Source organism: Gopherus evgoodei, chromosome 14 (assembly GCF_007399415.2).
Source record: "Gopherus evgoodei ecotype Sinaloan lineage chromosome 14, rGopEvg1_v1.p, whole genome shotgun sequence".
NCBI lineage: Eukaryota > Metazoa > Chordata > Testudines > Testudinidae > Gopherus > Gopherus evgoodei.
In genome coordinates, this window is record NC_044335.1 from 5,724,337 (window position 1) to 5,740,768 (window position 16,432).

The following is a 16,432-nucleotide window of genomic DNA, read 5'->3' on the forward strand; positions in this document are numbered from 1 at the left end:
TGCTGTTTCATGCACAGCTTCAGTTTTGAAAAATTAGGATCATTTGACAAAAAAATGTTGCCTTGCAAAAATTCCTGAGCAGCTCTAAAACCAGTCTAACCATCACTAGAAAAGGGTCCCCATGCCCTGGGTGCAAGACTCTCCGAAGTGAAAGCGCTCAAGTGGGAGCAATTCCAGTCAGTCACTGCATCACCCACACTGCCACTCTGGCAGTAAACGGCAAGTCTTAGTACAGAGCTCTGAAAAGTGGTACTCAGAACAGTTGGGCAAGCCAAGCCACAGCAGCTGAAAGATACGCAATGACTTCTGCTTCAGATGTGGCAATCTCTGATATTTCTGTGTTGGGTCATGTTCAGGAAGGGCCCAACCTAATGTCCATTTGAAATCAGTGGAAAGATTCCTATTGACTTTAGTGGGTTGTTGGGTCACGGCCCTAAAGACTCAACATCACCATTGTGTATAAAAAACGCGTACTCTTCATGAAAGGTGATAAGAATCTCAGAGTCAACAATTCCAAGCCTGTCCTATACCATTCTTGCCCTTCATGCCAAGCTAAGTGGCCTATAACACCCAGAATTATACTTAACTCCAACCTTGTCCAGTCTTGCATCTGATTTGAAACCTGCCAGCACTTGCAACAATGTGGCAATAGGAAGGCTAGCTGGGATGCTCCATTCATTGGGTAGCCATTTGAAACAGCTGTTAGTGCCATGAGACTTTTCACAATGAAGCGGGGAAGCAACAAATTGAAGAGACTTGCTGAAAATCATCACTATTGTTCAGGAGTATTTCTGCAATTCTCTTCCCACACTAAAGATCGGTGTATTTCCCAATGCTCTTCTCTTTCCTTTCGCCCAAGCAGAGCAGCTTTTGTTAGAGCTATGCTAAGTTTCATTTCGCAGAAACAATTTCACTTCTTCTTTCATCTCTGTACGCACATGCACTTATTTTCTTTTCTTGTTTTCTCTTCCTTCCTTCCTTCCTTCCTTCCTTCCTTCCTTCCGTGTTTCTTTTTTTTTTTTTAAACACACTTATTCTCCAGTCTGCTCATCTTTGATAAGCAGGAGTTTGGAAACTCTATACATTAATAGCGTGAATCACTTAAGTGAGGTACATTATGATTTCAATTTCCACAATGCTTTCAATTGCAGGCAACTTATCAAGGGTTGACATCCGATTCATTGTAACAATCTTGAACATTAAATCCAGGTTATTTCACCGAGAGATGTATTTCTTTCTTGGAGGGAGCTAATACCACCCATTATTATTTCTGACATTTCAACCCAGCACATTATTCTTCATCTCGCAAATGAAATCAACTACACACTCTTTGCATGAACAAAGCTCGAGGTGGATACATTTAAGATAGCTGTACACATATACAAGTGTCATCCTAACAACCACATTACTGCGAATAACAGAAGCCAATTTAATAAATGAATGTGCTGGAGAATACAGAAAATGAAGGTCTCTGTAGTATTTAAACATGCAAAGAAAAGAGCCATTATTTTGGGGTTTTGGGGTGCAGCCACGCTGAATAAACTGCCAAGTAGATTTGGAGGCTCTGTTCGTCCGGTGGTGGTGGTGGTGGTGGTGGTGGGTGTTGGAAGTACCTATCACACAAATGTGCCCACAAAGGAAGGTCATTGCAAAAACCAGCGAATGTGTGCACGCTTTTCTTCACATGCAACCCAAGTGGTTCCCTTGATAATTTGGCCCACCAAATCACTGTTGTCAAATGGCCAGATGCTGGGACCTTTACTCATGTTTCACTCCACTTCACTTCACTCCATAAATGGTCCCATTAAAGATAATGGAACTGTGCAAGGAGTAACACGCTATTCAGTGTAAGGATGTTAGAATCTGGCCCCAAAACGACTGTTCATATCTTCAAGGAAAAAAAAGAAAATCTGTCCTGAATTTCAGTGGTGTCTTGGAGTAGCCTGTATTCCCAGGACAGTAAAGTGGCAGAAGTCTTTCCAAAGACCTGTGATGGGACCACATTTTGAAGTTTCAGTAAGCAACATATTTAATAAACAAACAGACAATCCTGATTAAAACTCCACGAGTAGGACCATCAGCTGCCATTCTTCATGTGGGTGGTTTCTTATCTTTTTCAAACATTTCTTTACATAAATAAGCGTTCAAGGAGTATTGCAGAGATTCCTGCTACATACAGCAACACTTCAGTTTTACAAATACGGAGTCAAATTTTGGAAATACCCGTGCACACAAGCAACTCTGCCCACATAAACAATCCTGCTGACTGCAGTGAGCTATTCCTCATTTGTACTCCAAATGTATCTCCCTTCTGCTTTCTCTCTTTGTATATTTTCCATCTGTACTATGAAGATAGATTCTTGAAAGTGAAGTTATAGAAGTGATTCTGAGGTACAATTCATCAGAGGAACTCATTGCCACAAGATCTTATCAAGACCAAGAGCTAAGCAGGAATATAACAAAGACTGGACTTTTATACTTGAACTATAAATTTCTTGGGGCAAGGATTGTTTTTTAGTTATGTGCTTGTATAGCATCTAGCAAAGTAGGACCCCCCTACTGGGACTTCCAACTGCTACCATAATACACATAAATAATGATAGTAATATACAGATACCCAGAGTTACATTAATGAGGCTCTAAAAAAGCTTGGGATATAAACCATCATGCTTCAGGGCATAAGCCAATCTTTGATTGATGGGAGCTAGGAAGAAACTTTCTGGGAGGGAGGCAGGGCCCAAAACTGCCTAATGCAAGCTTTCTTACATTTTTTCTCTAGCTAATGTCAGAGAGAGGATAGTGGCCCAAACAGGCCATGGCTTGTTTCAGCTGGGAAATTCCTAGTATTCTAGGAATGAAGCTCATCCTCACACCTTCTCCATTCTTTCTGATCATGGGCTTCATTTCTTCAGCTTTGTTTGTCCATGGTTTGGTGCATAGCTGATTCAGTGCTATAGTTATCTCTACAGTTATGGGTTTAGCAAAGGAGTGAAACCCACACAATGCAGTGGAGTGAAATGGAAGGGCTGAACATGAGTGGACGCTGATGCAAGAGGGGTAGAGAGTTATTAGAATTAAATTACCAGCAATTTATCAAGAAGACAGTACATTCGTCGCTATCAAAAAGTTCCCAAATTTAAATCTTGAAAGAATTTTTTCCCTTACATTCTGCTTCATCATACCTCATTTATGCATTTCCTTCTTTGATATATGTTCCCAGCAGTATTATAATGGTCTTATATTATCCTCTTCTTTGGTGTTTTATATTACTTCAGCACTCCAGCCCTGGGGGAGAGGGCGAGGCGAGTGGTAGGAGAGTGGGGGACGGAATCACAGTGCTTCTAATGCACTGACTAAATATATAAATAAATAACTCTGGGATGGGTTAAATATGCTAGGCTAAAGCAGGCAACTAACAAGAAACAAACATAAACAACCAAGAGTCCTGTGGCACCTTAAAGACCGACAGATTTATCTGGGCATAAGCTTTTGTGGGTAAAACCCCCACTTCTTCAGATGCATCCTTGTTGGTTTTGTGGATACAGACTAACACGGCTACCTCCTGATAAGAAATAAACAAGTAATTTTAATTTCCCGCATCTTTCAGCACAGCATGGAGAAAAGATTCTGATCCCTTTACTCACTTTGAGAAATAGCTTATTCTTCAAGCAAAAAGAATGAGGAGTACTTGTGGCACCTTGGAGAAATTCGGGACTGGGAGTGTGTTGGGGTTACCTTGCTGGTTGTAACCAAGGCTGCTGTATTGCTGGCAGACTGCTGGGGTCAGCATCCCTGGACCAGCGCTACAGCTATACACAGACACTCAGAGTGTGACATGCATGCTGGTAAGCTGGTGGTGAGCAGCCCAAGCATTGTGAGGCCCCCAGGTTCGAGGGCAAGCAGTGACACAAGCCCTCTCTTGTCTGGATTGCACCTCAAACCAAATGAACATCACATACAAATATAAGCTGTTTATTAATCATGTTGCCTTTATTTATATGACACACTGGTTAAATGTGTCATGTCAACCTCTAGAAGCTGTTTCACACCAAGAGTAAAAAAATCCTACTACTGGTAGTGATGGGGTTTTGTTACACTCTCATTGCCTTTCTATGGTTGCAATTTTATTAGTAGTATCATTTAGTCATGGAGCAGAACCCCACTGTTCTGTACAAGACAGGCCTAGCCCCAAAGAGCTTACAGTCTCTCAGTTTCTCTACAGAAAAGGATAAATGGACACAAATCAGTTATTAGGAATGGCAATATACAAAAACCTGTAGGAGAACACTTCAACCTCCCTGGCCACACTATAGCAGACCTTAAGGTGGCCATCCTGCAGCAAAAAAACTTCAGGACCAGACTTCAAAGAGAAACTGCTGAGCTTCAGTTCATTTGCAAATTTGACACCATCAGCTCAGGATTAAACAAAGACTGTGAATGGCTTGCCAACTACAGAACCAGTTTCTCCTCTCTTGGTTTTCACACCTCAACTGCTAGAACAGGGCCTCATCCTCCCTGATTGAACTGACCTCATTATCTCTAGCTTGCCTGCATATATTTATATACCTGCCCCTGGACATTTCCACTACATGCATCTGATGAAGTGGGTATTCACCCACGAAAGCTCATGCTCCAAAATGTCTGTTAATCCATAAGGTGCCACAGGACTCTTTGCTGCTTTTACAGTCTCTCTGTTGTTTCAATACCACCCCTGAGGATCTCTGGAGTGTTGTTTAAAACTCTGATACAGGAACACCTTGAATCTTTTCCTCTACGTGTTCCTATTGCCTTCTGGTGAGAACATTAGCAGAGTATGTCCCTGTCTTCCCAGCTGTGATTTGGCAGCTCTGATTCATGCTTTCATAACATCCAGCTTTGATTATTGCCACTTTCCTCTCAGTGGACTCCCAGATAAATCAATATACAGTTTCTGCTCATAAGAAACACAGCTGCCAGAATTCTAACAAAGAGGGAAGTGGCTTGCCAGCACATAACCCATGAAAAATCCCTGCATGAGATGCTGAAAGAGAGTCAAAGTGATTATGAATTGCTGTTTGCCGTGTTGTAGCCCTGTTGGTCCCAGGATATTAGAAAGACAAGGTGGGTGGAGTAATACCTCTTCTCGGACCAACTTCTGCTGGTGAAAGAGACTGAGTTTTCCAGCTGCACAGATCTCTTCTTCAGATGTAGGGAAAGTAATCAGTATCACAGAGTGTTAGTTGCTCACTTCATTTTGAATGGTCTCTTTACAACACAGTCCCACGTGGCATTCTGGTAAGTAAGCTGGAGAAATGCAGGCTTGGCAGAGCTACCATTATGTGGACATCTAATTGGTTAAATAATTGCAGGCAAAGAGTAACTATTAAAGGAATCAAGGATCAGAGGGGTAGCCGTGTTAGTCTGGATCTGTAAAAAGCAAGAAAGAGTCCTATGGCACCTTAGACTAACAGATGGAAGTGTGGAGAGTCTCTGGGTTAGGCTAAAAGGGGTAAAAAACATGGGTGATGTCGTGCTGGGAGTCTACTACAGGCCACCTAATCAGGTGGAAGAGGTGGATGAGGCTTTTTTCAAACAACTAACAAAATCATCCAAAGCCCAAGATTTGGTGGTGATGGGGGACTTCAACTATCCAGATATATGTTGGGAAAATAACACCGCGGGGCACAGACTCTCCAATAAGTTCCTGGACTGCATTGCAGACAACTTTTTATTTCAGAAAGTTGAAAAAGCTACTAGGGGGGAAGCTGTTCTAGACTTGATTTTAACAAATAGGGAGGAACTCGTTGAGAATTTGAAAGTAGAAGGAAGCTTGGGTGAAAGTGATCATGAAATCATAGAGTTTGCAATTCTAAGGAAGAGTAGAAGGGAGTACAGCAGAATAGAGACAATGGATTTCAGGAAGGCGGATTTTGGTAAGCTCAGAGAGCTGATAGGTAAGGTCCCATGGGAATCAAGACTGAGGGGAAAAACAACTGAGGAGAGTTGGCAGTTTTTCAAAGGGACGCTATTAAGGGCCCAAAAGCAAGCTATTCCGATGGTTAGGAAAGATAGAAAATGTGGCAAAAGACCACCTTGGCTTAACCACGAGATCTTGCGTGACCTACAAAATAAAAAGGCATCATATAAAAAATGGAAACTAGGTCAGATTACAAAGGACGAATATAGGCAAATAACACAGGAATGCAGAGGCAAGATTAGAGAGGCAAAGGCATAAAATGAGCTCAGACTAGCTATGGGAATAAAGGGAAACAAGAAGACTTTTTATCAATACATTAGAAGCAAGAGGAAGACCAAGGACAGAGTAGGCCCACTGCTCAGTGAGGAGGGGGAAACAGTAACGGGAGACTTGGAAATGGCAGAGATGCTTAATGACTTCTTTGTTTCGGTCTTCACTGAGAAGTCTGAAGGAATGTCTAGTATAGTGAATGCTTACGGGAAGAGGGTAGGTTTAGAAGATAAAATAAAAAAAGAGCAAGTAAAAAATCACTTAGAAAAATTAGATGCCTGCAAGTCACCAGGGCCTGATGAAATGCATCCTAGAATACTCAAGGAGTTAATAGAGGAGGTATCTGAGCCTCTAGCTATTATCTTTGGGAAATCATGGGAGACAGGGGAGATTCCAGAAGACTGGAAGGGGGCAAATATAGTGCCCATCTATAAAAAAGGAAATAAAAACAACCCAGGAAACTACAGACCAGTTAGTTTAACTTCTGTGCCAGGGAAGATAATGGAGCAGGTAATTAAAGAAATCATCTGCAAACACTTGGAAGGTGGTAAGGTGATAGGGAATAGCCAGCATGGATTTGTAAAGAACAAATCGTGTCAAACTAATCTGATAGCATTCTTTGATAGGATAACGAGCCTTGTGGATAAGAAAGAAGCGGTGGATGTGATATACCTAGACTTTAGTAAGGCATTTGATACAGTCTCGCATGATATTCTTATAGATAAACTAGGAAAGTACAATTTAGATGGGGCTACTATAAGGTGGGCGCATAACTGGCTAGATAACCGTACTCAGAGAGTAGTTATTAATGGCTCCCAATCCTGCTGGAAAGGTATAACAAGTGGGGTTCCGCAGGGGTCTGTTTTGGGACCGGCTCTGTTCAATATCTTCATCAACGATTTAGATGTTGGCATAGAAAGTACGCTTATTAAGTTTGCGGACGATACCAAACCGGGAGGGATTGCAACTGCTTTGGAGGACAGGGTCAAAATTCAAAATGATCTGGACAAATTGGAGAAATGGTCTGAGGTAAACAGGATGAAGTTCAATAAAGATAAATGCAAAGTGCTCCACTTAGGAAGGAACAATCAGTTTCACACATACAGAATGGGAAGAGACTGTCTAGGAAGGAGTATGACAGAAAGAGATCTAGGGGTCATAATGGACCACAAGCTTAATATGAGTCAACAGTGTGATACTGTTCCAAAAAAAGCAAACGTGATTCTGGGATGCATTAATAGGTGTGTTATAAACAAGACACGAGAAGTCATTCTTCCGCTTTACTCTGCGCTGCTTAGGCCTCAACTGGAGTATTGTGTCCAGTTCTGGGCACAGCATTTCAAAAAAGATGTGGAGAAATTGGAGAGGTTCCAGAGAAGAGCAACAAGAATGATTAAAGGTCTTGAGAACATGACCTATGAAGGAAGGCTGAAGGAACTGAGTTTGTTTAGTTTGGAAAAGAGAAGCCTGAGAGGGGACATGCTAGCAGTTTTCAGGTATCTAAAAGGGTGTCATCAGGAAGAGGGAGAAAACTTGTTCACCTTAGCCTTCGATGATAGAACAAGAAGCAATGGGCTTAAACTGCAGCAAGGGAGATTTAGGTTGGACATTAGGAAAAAGTTCCTAACTGTCAGGGTAGTTAAACACTGGAATAGATTGCCTAGGGAAGTTGTGGAATCTCCATCTCTGGAGATATTTAAGAGTAGGTTAGATAAATGTCTATTAGGGATGGTCTAGACAGTATTTGGTCCTGCCATGAGGGCAGGGGATTGGACTCGATGACCTCTCGAGGTCCCTTCCAGTCCTAGAGTCTATGAGTCTATGAGTCTATGTATTGGAGCATGAGCTTTCTGGGTGACGAAGTGGGTATTCACCCACAAAAGTTCATGCTCCAATACTTCTGTTAGTCTATAAGGTGCCACAGGACTCTTTGTTGCTTATTAATGGGATGATGTCGGATTGGAGGGAGGAGTCAAATGGGGCACCAGGGGTATCTGTTCTAGGTCTGGTGTTGTTTAACATCTTTATTAATGACCTGGATGTAGGAATACAAAGCACACTGATCACATTTGCAGATGACACAAAGCTGGGGCGGGGAGTTGCCAGCACTTTGAAGGAAAGAGCTAAAATTCAGAGGGATCTTGATAAATTGGAGAACTGGGCTATAGACAACAAACTGAAGTTCAAGGAAGGCAAATGTAAGGTGCTACACTTAAGGAAGTAAAACCAAATGCACAAATGCAGAGTAGGGGATAACTGGCCTGGCAGCAGCACTGCTGAGAAGGATTTGGGAGTTGTGGTGGATCGCAGCCTCAACAGAGTCAGCAATGTGATGCTGCTGTTGCAAAAAGCAAATGCAAGTTTAGGTTGCATTAACAGAGGCATTGCATGCAAGTAATGGGAGGTGATAGTACCATTCTACTTGTTGCTGGTTAGGGCTCAGCTGGAGAACTGTCTCCAGTTTTGGTCACCAATATATGGAAAGGATGTAGAGAAACTGGAAAGGATCCAGAGGGCTGTATAAGTAGGGGCATTGCCAGCAGATTGAGGGACGCGATCATTCCCCTCTATTCGACACTGTTGAGCCCTCATCTGGAGTACTGTGTCCAGTTTTGGGCCCCACTCTACAAGAAGGATGTGGAAAAATTGGAAAGAGTCCAGTGGAGGGCAACAAAATGATTAGAGGGCTGGAGCACATGACTTATGAGGAGAGGCTGAGGGAACTGGGATTGTTTAGTCTACAGATGGGAAGAATGAGCTGGGATTTGATAGCTGCTTTCAGCTACCTGAAAGGGGGTTCCAAAGAGAATGGATCTAAACTGTTCTCAGTGGTAGCAGATGACAGAACAAGGAGTAATGGTCTCAAGTTGCAGTGGGGGAGGTTTAGGTTGGATATTAGGAAAAACTGTTTCACTAGGAGGGTGGTCTGGACTGGGTTACATAGGGAGGTGGTGGAATCTCCTTCCTTAGAGATTTTTAAGGTCAGGCTTGACAAAGCCCTGGCTGGGATGATTTAGTTGGGGATTGATCCTGCTTTGAGCAGGGGGTTGGACTAGATGACCTCCTGAGGTCCCTCCCAACCCTGCTATTTAAGATTCTATAACAAAGATGATCAGACGGATGGAATGGAAGTCATATGAGCAAAGGCTGAAGGAAGTAGGTATGTTTAGTTTGGAAAAGAGGAGATTAAGGGGAGACACAAGAGCAGTCTTAAAATACTTGAAAATATTGTCATAAAAAAGATGGAGAAAAATTGTTCTCTCTTGCCACAGAAGGCAGGACAAGAGGTGATGATTCAAACTACAACAGAGCACAATTTAGACTAAATCTTGGAAAAAACTTCCTGACTGTAAGAGCAGTAGGACAATGGAACAGATGCCTAGAGAGGTTGGGGGGGAGGGGGGAGGGATAGCTCAGTGGTTTGAGCATTGGCCTGCTAACCCAAGGTTGTGAATTCAGTCCTTGAGGGGGCCATTTGGGGATTAGTCCTGCTTTGAGCAGGGGGTTGGACGAGATGATCTCTTGAGGTCCCTTCCAACCCTAATAATCTATGATTCTAAGCTCATTCACTGGAGGTTTTCAAAAGGAGGCTGGAGCCATCTGTCTTGGATGGTTTAGACACAACTAATCCTGCATCTTGGTGGGGGGTTAGACTAGATGACCTTTCTAACACATTTTAACTCCTTATGCTTAACAATCTGTTCCACTTTGTATTTAGCTGTGACACTCTGAGTACCTTCCCCAAACCTGAAGAAGAGCTCTGTGCAGCTGGAAACCTTGCCCCTCTCACCAAGAGAAGTTGGTCCAATAAAAAATATTCCCTCCCACGCCTTGTCTCTCTCAGAGTTTACCAGTGGTGTTTTGTCCTCTCCATTGCCCACAATATCCTCTTAATTCTTTGGCATCTTGTGAAAACACCACTAACTGTTTAATTTTTTAATATGAAGCCCTTGGAGGATTTGGGATCATTTTCATATTGTGCAATTTGGCTGCAGGACAATTTGCCTCTTATTATTGGAAAAGATGCTTTCTTTAGGGTAGTTCCATCCCCAGCAAATATCAGCCCAGAAAGTCGACACTTGCATGTTTAAGACTGGTAGCTCACTTTTGGTGTCTTGAACTGTTCAGAGTCTGGTGTATTGAAAACTGTGCAAAACTTACAAGCTGTCACTTTAAATCCTAAAGAGTTTCCTGGTTCTGCTTGCAGGCCAGTGCACTCTGTAGGGAAGGGTGTGAGCGGTCTCCTTGGCAGTTAATCTTGAGAGAGCCATCTTAGAGCAAGGTGAGGTGAGTTTTGCCTCACTGTTTTAAGGGGCAGCCTGCTTTGTCTCTCTCTGATTTTGGTACTTTTGTGGTAGGGTTCTGAATTATAAGAAATAAAGTCATATTACAGTCCATCTTTCCAGCAAGACTATTTTATTTTTTTATCTAACTTATCTGTGTCTTTACACTATGAACACAATAGGAAAAGGTTGGATGATTATCCAAGAAACCCCCCTCCCTAAATGTTTTGAGGATTAAATCTAATTTAATCTGATCAGATCTAATGTCTCTTCCTCTCTAACCTAATCTAGCATGGTCTACACTGCAGACTATATCAGAATAACTACATAGCTCAAGGGTGAAAAACCCACATCCCTAAGCAGGGTAGATAAGCTAAGTCCCCATGTAGACAGCACTAGGCTGACAGAATTTTTCCATTGATCTAGCTGCAAAGAACTGTCACAGCTGCAGGCTCAATGAACTTATTTATGCTGAACAGGAGGAGGCAGATAGGACAGGTGAGTTTGGAGATGGAGGCAAGTGATGTGCTGATGAGCTGGGGTATTGCATTTCTAGTTAATAACTTTCCACTTTGGGAAATGAGACAACCAGCATCCGGGGCAAAGGAAAAGCCTGTGGACAAAAGGTTATTACTGTTTAATAGGTGGTGGAAGCCACCAGCTGGACAGACTGAGAGGGGACATGATAGCAGTTTTCAGGTATCTAAAAGGGTGTCATCAGGAGGAAGGAGAAAACTTGTTCACCTTAGCCTCCAATGATAGAACAAGAAGCAATGGGCTTAAACTGCAGCAAGGGAGATTTAGGTTGGACTTTAGGAAAAAGTTCCTAACTGTCAGGGTAGTTAAACACTGGAATAGATTGCCTAGGGAAGTTGTGGAATCTCCATCTCTGGAGATATTTAAGAGTAGGTTAGATAAATGTCTATTAGGGATGGTCTAGACAGTATTTGGTCCTGCCGTGAGGGCAGGGGACTGGACTCGATGACCTCTCGAGGTCCCTTCCAGTCCTAGAGTCTATGAGTCTATGAGAGCAGTTATTTCATTTCAGGCAATGTCGAGATTAGAGGAGAGAAGGAGAAATAAATGCCAGGGGTATCTCATGCTGGAGAGTGAGTCATGTTTGCCACTTTGGGGGGGTTTGCTCTTTATTCCTGAGGGCTGTGGTTTTCCTTTGCATATCTAGATTTTCAGTTTTCTCCCTGCTCAGCTCCAAGACCAGTGCCTTTAACAAACTGATGGGCTCCATTTCTCCTGGCGGCTGGGATAAGTTGCTCTCCCCACACCTGCGCTGGATATGTGGTCTACCTGTTCCTGAAAGTGGCAAACTCTCTCCGCGTCAAAGCCAGTTGTTTTTACAAACACTCTGGTGGGTTTTGTGATAAAATTATGAACAGATTTAGCGTGAGGCTGAGGTAGGCTTGGCTGGGCCTTCCATACTCTGGGAAATTAGATGGACCCTAGGGTCAACTTTGTCTTGCTAATTTTCATGAGGAAAAGGAATTATTGTCCCATGAAATGTACATTGGTGAGATGCATTAGCCGCATCCTCCTTGTGCAGTGGTGGGTGACTTCACAGGATATCTTCTCCAGGCCGAAGTTGGCACTCACAACGTGCCCCTCCCCCAACTGTCATGCCTGCAAAATGAATTGCAGGCTGTGACAGGGCAGACTGGCCCCGCACTGGGACTGAGAGAGTTAACCCTTCCCTCTGGCAGAGGATGCCTCACCCCTGAGGCTCTGCTGGGCATGCTCCAACCAGGAGTCAAGCATAAAAGCCTGCAGAACCGCTCAGTCAGGGCTGGCGGCTGGGGAAGGAGGATGCCCAGAGGAAGCTCCAGCTCAGGAGCAATTGCAATCCTTACAGGAGGGAGCTGAGGAGCCAAGAAGCGGGCCCCAAGACTGGCTGCTGTGGGAACCCCAGGGAGCACCAGGTGCTGATGAGGAGCAACCTGAAGACATTGATGCCACAGGACCTGCTAGGTTTGGAGAACTGGTAGGAAGTGATCCAGGGAAGGGAAGGGAGTGGTATCTCCCACCACTCTGAGGGAAGCGAGTTGCGGTAGGATTCTCTGCTGACCCATGGTGAACCATGACGTCACTGACAGGGCCCTGGGTTGGAGCCTGGTGAAGGCGGGTGGGCCCTGGGCTCCCCTACTGGGGTCTCTAGCCCCCCCCTTCTTTGTGACAACACAGTTCACTCCTCCCTCTGTCATCCCAAAGGAGATAGAGGGACTCTGGCCACTGGACCATGCTATCCCCCAAGGGGAAAAGAATTTAGAGAGACTCTGGCCATTAGGCCATGCTACTTTAGGAGCACACTATAGGGACTCTGGCTGCTAGGCCATGCTACCCCACCAGGGGAAGAAAGTGTAGAGAGACTCTGGCCATTGGGCCCCGCTGCTTTAGGGTCACACTATAGAGACTGTGGCCACTAGGCTGCACTATCCTACTAGAGGAAGTGGATTTAGAGGGACTCTGGCCATTGGGCCATACAGCCCTGACTACTGGGGCGATAGTAAGACCAATGTAGATGCAGGGAGGCGGGGTGAACCTCACCCCCCACACCTTGAATCAAAGGGGTTGACGAGGTACAAAATCTGCCCCACAGGCACAGAACTGAGCCTTTCCACCTCAAACAACCAGAGATGAGGTGCCTGGGGTTGAGAAGTTGGAGATGCAAATCCTCGGCTTTGGGCCCACAAATTCAATTCTAGGCACAAAAAGTGCAAGCTCCAATTTTGTAAATGCAACCAAAAAATTTATTTGAAAAATGAGGGCTGGAACCCTGTCATAGTTCAGGGTAGCTGCAACAGTAATTCACCTCAGTGGTTCAGCAATGGCACCCACTCCCAGCTCCCTAGCTGATTCCTTCCTGGAGAGAGTCCTGCATCTCTCTCCCCGCTGACCCGGCTATTTCCAGGCTGCATAGTTCCCTGCCCTCATTGCATATTTCCCAGCACAGATAGGTTGCCCAAAGACACCTGCTTGCTTTCTCTTCAGACCCGGATAACAGAATGATTGTCAACAGGTCTAAGTGCCATACAGATCTTTCTAAGCAAGCTGACTTTATTCTTAAAGCAAAAAGCACTACAGAGAAAACATACTAAAAACAATCAAAGAATCTACTCCCATACTAATAAATTCACCAGGAACCCACCGATCCAAAGGTTGATTCTGGTAGGACCAAGCCTTCAAACCCTCCCCCAATTCATCACAGCTGCAGCTACAAAGCACCCTCATGACAAGTTTAGTTCACACTTTTATACAGATCAGGCGGAGTTGATCTGGAGTTTGCAGAAGCCAGTAATTAGTACACAATAGATCTCTCTCCCCACGGCATATCTTCACAAGGTTAGCTTTGGAGAGGAGACTCTGCACTCTCCTAAATTCAAGCTACTTCCTAGGAAATCCATTTCACATATATTGTTCCATAAAGACCTTTGAACTTCCTCCTACCTACCAGAGATTGCATTAATCTTCTCTTCCTGCTACAGAAGATCCCTACAGTCTCACAATAATACATAAATATTTGCATTTCTACTACAATGTACCCCAAAGGTGTTAACCCTGATTGAATTAGGGTTAATTTAATTCAGTAAAGTTAATTTGGGCTATTACAAGATAGTGTCATTCCATCACAATGACAGTTCAATTACCGGAAGTATAAAGATTTGATGGAAATGTCACCAAGCAATTGTATTCTACCAGTTGAAAAATATGTGATCATTTAATGATAGATTATCAATATGCATGTACTGGAAGGGACAGGGTTGAGACTGGGTGGGTGTGCCTTAACGCTGGATTTTCCTCACTTCTGAGTGCTCATTTACACCTTAAAAGTTCACTCAACGTAGTTCCTTGTACTGAATTGTAATTATTATAATTACAAGAATAATCTCCATAAATGATTCAGAGCCATTAATCTTGCAAGTCATGTGTCTAAGTCACCACTAAGTATTGCAGTGAGAAAAGTATTATCTCAAATATTTATATAGGCAGTTACTATATTATTATTATTTATTATTATTAAGGTATAATGTACTCTCCAAGTGCACATAATCAGGCTGTAATTCTATCAAAGGATCCTAATGACAGCATAAATAATAAAAGCCAGAGTAACTAGAGCTTCATGCTGGAATTATACCTTAATTGGTGTACAGTCAGGGGTATTGTATGTCACACAATAGAATGATATCAAAGACCATCATCTCCTTAGACTGTTTCTCTCCCCGAGTCTACATCTTAGATCTTTCCTGTGAATTTTTGTCCTGCTTTCCCATCTTGGTACTGTTACTTATTGCACCTGCTTCCAGCTTTGTACTTTGAATTTTCAAGGTATTTCTATGCTGAGAGCTACAGAATGAGAATCTGATTGTACATTCTGATATACCACTGTCTTCTGCCGCAGGACAGCAAACGCCAAATTTCAAGAACACAACACATCTGTACTCAGGTGCCTGTGCAAAACTAGAGGCCCAAGATTGTAGCTTGGAATGAGGATAGTTGAAAATTAATTTCCCGTTTTAAGGATGCAAACATTTGACTTGATGTCCCTGCTTTAATTTTGCACCTAGGATGGCTGAAGCATAAGAGGCACTGGCAGCTCATTAATGCCATTTTGACAGGTCTTTAGGAACTTGTTTTGGAAGTGCAGAATTACCTGCTGACTCAATCAGATCAGGTGAGTCTCATTAGCTCCAAATCAGCAAGACAAATAGCTGACAGTCACTCACATATGAGAGACACATAAGACTAGATTTCAGAGGGGTAGCCTTGTTAATCTGTATCAGCAAAAAAGAATGAGAAGTCCTTGTGGCGCCTTAGAGACTAACAAATTTATTTGGGCATAAGCTTTTGAGGGCTAAAACACACTTCATCGGATGCATGCAGTGGAAAATACAATAGTAAGATGTGTGTGTATACACATATATATACACACGCAGAGAGAACATGAAAAAATGGGTGTTGCCATACCAACTATAACGAGACTAATCAGTTAAGGTGGGTTATTATCAGCAGGAGGAAAAAAAAACTTTTGTAGTAGTAATCAGGATGGCCCATTTCAAACAGTTGACAAGAAGATGTGAATAACAGTAGGGAGAAAATTAATATGGGAAAATAGTTTTTAGTTTGTGTAATGACTCATCCACTCCCAGTCTTTATTCAAACCTAATTTAATGGTGTCCATTTTGCAAATTAATTCCAGTTCTGCAGTTTCTCACTGGAGTCTGTTTTTGAAGTTTTTTTGTTGAATAATTGCGACTTTTAGGTCTGTAATTGAGTGACCAGGGAGGTTGAAGTGTTCTCCGACTGGTTTTAATGTTTTAATTCTTGATGTCTGATTTGTGTCCATTTATTCTTTTGCGTGGAGACTGTCCAGTTTGGCCAATGTAAATGGCAGAGGAGCATTGCTGGCACTTGATGGCATATACTAGATGTTTCTCTATGGACTAAAACTGTGAGAACAGCCTGCTTACAAGAAGACTAGATGCTCAGGTTTGTGTAAGTAAAGTCTTGTCTCTGGGCTTTGCTTGTTTGAGTTAAATCACTGAAGCAGCTGAATAGAAATCAGGGGACAGTTTGGGAAGAGGCTTCTTTGTGTTGGTACTGCTTTGGTTACTGAGGCCTTGATTCATCAAAGCCCTTAAGAATGTGCTTAACCTAAAGCAAGAGCTTAAGGACTTTGTGAATCAGGGCCAGTATGCAGACCCAACCATGTACTGTCACCCACAAAAGGGCCTCAGTGCAGGCAGGATTCATGTCCTCTGGTTCCCTCCTGGGAAAACATCACCAGGCCTTTTAGCACCTCTGCTCTATTCTGTGAGTTGCAAGGAACAATCCAGCCTAGAGGATCAGCCTCCTCTGCACCTGCACACGTGTTGTGTGTGCAGAGCTTTGCAGAGTCTAGGAGCGTTTGACATGG